This window comes from Zeus faber, assembly GCF_960531495.2.
Source record: "Zeus faber genome assembly, chromosome: 20".
Lineage (NCBI taxonomy): Eukaryota > Metazoa > Chordata > Actinopteri > Zeiformes > Zeidae > Zeus > Zeus faber.
The window spans coordinates 24,784,845-24,789,844 of NC_137207.1; positions in this window are offsets into that span (position 1 = coordinate 24,784,845).

The following is a 5,000-nucleotide window of genomic DNA, read 5'->3' on the forward strand; positions in this document are numbered from 1 at the left end:
GGCACTGATTGTGCCAGGTGGAGCGGGCCACCAGGTGGAGCAGTCAACAGCTGCGTCTTCCAAAGCAGCAGCCCAGGTGTAGTTGGCTTAACAGGATTCTTCTTGGTAGGCGGTGTGCTGCCACGATGTTGCCAAGCCACTGCAGTTTGTGGTGTGATGGTCACCTCGATACTCCTGTAGTTGGCCCTCTGTAGGACATCCAAGCATAGACACGGTCATGCCAGGTCACTTTACCAATGTACTGAAGGCGTTTTATGTGAAAGGACTCAAGTTCCCTCAAGTGACTGCTATAGAGTTCACACTCTATCCATGTTTCAGACAAGGGTGGAGCAGAACACTGCCTTATTACATTACATTACATTTAGTCATTTATCAGACGCTTTTATCCAAAGCGACTTACAAGGGAGAATAACATTCAAGCTACATTGCGACAGAGAATAGTGTAACAACAACATTCGTGTAACAATAAATACTGCAAGGTCGTGCTAAGTAATTGTAGGTTTGGACAGGAGGTACTCACTAAAGAGCTGGGTCTTCAAGTACTTCTTAAAGACAGAGGGAGGTCCCCGCTCTGGTCATTTTTGGCAGCTCGTTCCACCAACGTGGAACTACAAATGAGAATAGCCTGGATTGCCGTGGCTGTACGGCCGGCAGAGCCAGGTGACGCTCATTTGACGAGCGCAGCATCCGGGGGGGATCATGTGCTCTTACAAGAGCATTTAAGTAGGCGGGAGCATCACTCTGTAGGCCAGCATAAGAGACTTGAACTTGATGCGGGCGGCTACAGGTAACCAGTGGAGCTCGATGAGCAGCGGAGTGACATGTGCCCTCTTTGGCTGGTTGAACACCAATCGCGCCCCCGCATTCTGTATCTGTATTATAGATGGAGACCTTGGTCTTCAGGTGCAGACTGTGCTTGTTGAAGACCCCCTGTCTTAGACACCCAAAGCTGGATGAGGCCTGTTTTATTCTGTTTTGGATGGCCTTAGCTGTGCTGCAGGCAGCACAGTGGATGTTTCTGAGGTATGTGGCTTGATGGCAAGGGTGGTGTTTGACATTAAGAAAACTGGTGGTTCAGGAGGAGGACCAGGAGACCCCTGACACAAGACCTTTGATTTATTGTCTTCAGACAGTCCTGTGATAGCTGCTGTGAGAGTGGCTTCAGTTCCGTCAGCATATTGGAGCTCAAGTCAGATTGCAACTGTGCCGTTTTAAGAACCTCCTAATGTTAAAGATGTTCCGTCAAGCCTGAAGGTCACTCCATGGTCAATCCATGGTCACTCCAGTCTCCAGATCCGTGTTTTTATGCCTTGTGAGTTTTGGGATGCCCAGTAGAAACAGCACCAGTTCAAGATCACATCCTTGCCTTCCACTAGTGCCTACTCCAAAAGGATCAGACTTATGTCCAACAGTCACCTTGGCTGTCATCACTTCGTGAAATTGACCCAGGATACTGACAAACCTTTTTATGCCTTTTGAGGTGCTGGTGTCCAGATGACACCAGCACACAGACACACAGATGATTGTATTCCATGTTGCTAGACATAAGTGGATCGGTTTTCTGTGTTGTCTTCAACAGCAGGGCAGAATGTCCTTAAAGGTGCATCAGCCTATCCAAAAAGGATTGAGTCGACAACCTTTGGGAGCTTTTCTAGGCCTTTCTCCATGCGGAGCCTTGTGGTTCGTTGATAGGGCTCAGACAGACATGCGTTTGCTGCCGTCCAGATCCCAGTTCCTGAAAACCAATATACTGCTGCTGTGCAGGGCCCTGGTTCATCACTGGCAGACTTTGATTGTTGGGTGCTGCTGACAGCAGACAACAGAGGATCCTGATTATTGACATTATTCAACGTGGCATGGGGGTTGCACTTGGCTCAACACCAACTCTTTGCTGAGGGAAGATAAATCCTCATGGAAGGAGGAAATCCAACCCGCCCAGCACATCCTGCAGGAGGCTGCCGAAGCTTCAGTCTGTTGGAGGACCACCCTGAAGTGCACCGCCATCGCTCGGTCCCCTAGCCTTTGTCTTCCCTGTGGGGCAGTGGTTGGCTGATGCCATGGCATGTCCATGCAGCATGGGCCTGCCATTGCTCCTCTGGGGATGACCGCAACTCCCAGATCCCCTGCTGGTTAGAATTTGGTTGCGAGACGCTAAGTTACTGCGTGGCCACAAGGAGGCCCGGCTAGAGAGAGGACAAGATACTTGGTGAAGTAGAGGATGAGTACTGGCAGCAAAAGACTTCCAACCAGCGTTGCTTACTTGTTCACTACTAGGGGGACTCAGCAGAAGCAAGTTGTAAATCACAGGGTTTCAAGCAAACGGCAGGTGTAGGATGTACCTTACTTCTAGTTACTGCACTAGAGGCATCACTGCACGCACGCACGCACGCATTAGCATTCGACGGGTGTCATTTCGCTCTACATACACATAAATAAATATAAATGTACATGTTTCTATATTTCCATTTCTGTACGAACATCTGCATAATTACCGACCCCTGTGCTTCGGACTTCATATCTCCAAATAAAGAAATAAAAAGCGGCGTCGCTCTGTCGCTCGGTGTCTGGATGCAGAGTTCACAACTGGATTATATCTTCATTTAAGTGTGTGTGTGTGTGTGTGTGTGTGTGTGTGTGTGTGTGTGTGTGTGTGTGTGTGTGTGTGTGTGTGTGTGTGTGTGTGTGTGTGTGTGTGTGGGTTAAATGAATAGATGACTAGTTTGTTTCGGCTGTTCATTTGTTAGCCACCACGGCGCTAGTGTCCCGGCGGACCACGGCGCACTTCCCCGCGGCGTGGCGTCCAATCAGGTGGCGGGAAGCGGCCTCCCCCGGCTCGCTGCCGCAAACCGTCATAAATAAACTTTTATGGAAATGGTCGACTGTAATATTGTTTTGTCACAATCAATTTCCCATTACCCGTCACCGCGGCGACGCATCCCATAATGCAGCTGAATGAAACTCACTTTGAGGCCGCGGCGGACCGCGCCACGGTAAGGCGGTGGGGCTGAGGAAATCAAATGACAGCAGGAGGAATAACGTTAGTATGTAGACCGGAGAGAATATTAGAGGAGGAGACGAGAGAAGGAGATGAACGGGGGAGAGAAGGAGTGAGGAGGAGAGAGAGTGGTGGGAGGAGGAGAGGAATGGAGAGATAAGGAGAGAGAGGCAGGAGAAAAAGAGAGAGAGAGGGGTGAAAGGAGGAGATGGAGTAAAAGATAAGGGAAAGAGAGAGCAATGGAAGGAGGAGAGGAATGGAGGGATGAGGGGGGGAGAGAGAGAGGCGGGAGAAAGAGCCAGACTTTCGTGAATGGCAGTGATGTGATGAGCCAGAAAGATGAACTAATGACAGCTCACTCTGCTGAGAGGGAGAGAGAGTGAGGGAGAGAGGGAGACAGAAGGAGAGAGATCAAACATGTTGTCATATTTAAGTATTCAGATGACAAGCTACAGTATGAAACATGACAGAACACTGTGTTAACTACCGACTGTCTCTCACACACACACACACACACACATACACGCACACACACGGACACACATACATGTCGTCATAACATGATTATTAATTTGATTTGAATCCATTTCTTATTGATCCTTATTGACAATACTTGTAGAATATATTATATATAGAATCACTGAATGACTGTATTATGAAATATCATCTGTGATACTGATCAACCTGTAAGGATGTGCGTGTGTGTGTGTGTGTGTGTGTGTGTGTGTGTGTGTCAGGGTTCTGACCAGGTCTTTGAGGTGATTGAAGTGGTTGAATTTCATCCCCAAAAACGACAGGAATACCTTGAAAATAGCCCCCTTTTTGCAGAAGTGCTTGAAAAGTCCTTGAAAAGATGCGATCATTGAAAACCTTTGAATTTCCTCCTGGATTTGTTATCTGAATCATAGATAATAAGCTTTTACGACATTGATGATTGATGAAATAAAACATTTCCAGCACGATCCAGCATTGTTTTGAAATAGTATATAATATTGTATATACGATAGATTAAAGTATACTGTATATTGTACAGTATATACTAACTCTTGATGAAAATGAGATAAATGATATATAATTATATATATACAGTACATATATACATACTGTATATTGTATATAGTATAGTTTATAGTATAATGTGAGTATGTGTGCGTGTGCGAAATATATAAATTCAGTCATTCAAAAATCAAATTTCTTCAGGATAATATTACATTACATTGATCAGACGCTTTTATCCAAAGCGACTTACAATTATTCAAACAGCGATGGACGCAGCCATCAGGAGCAATTAGGGGTCAAGTGTCTTGCTCAAGGACACTACAGCATGCTAGCAGGAGGAGCCTGGGATGGAACCAGCAACCTTTAGGTCACTAGACCACCAGCTCTACCTCCTGAGCTCCCTCCTCGAGGTAGCTCAATACTTGGATCTACTGTGGATGTGGACACACACACACACAAGCACACACAAACACACACACACAAGCACACGCAAACACACACACACAAGCACACGCAAACACACACACACGCAAACACACACACACAAGCACACGCAAACACACACACACACAAACACACACACACAAGCACACGCAAACACACACACACGCAAACACACACAGGCACACACACACACAAGCACACACACACAAACACACAGACACACACAAGCACGCGCAAACAACCACACACACACACAAACACACACACACACACACACACAAGCACACACTCACATACACAAGCGCACGCAAACACACACACACACACACACAAGCACGCGCAAACACACACACACACGCGCAGCCACACACACACACACACACGCACACACACTCTCCCAGGGTCCAGTGATGCTGTCAGACTGACACCCATCACAAGTTCCTCTTCACTGGTTAGATCCCAGTACATACGCTCATGAACACACACACACACACACACACACACACACACACACACATACAGGCATTCTAAACACACAAATATACACAGGCACACACAGATG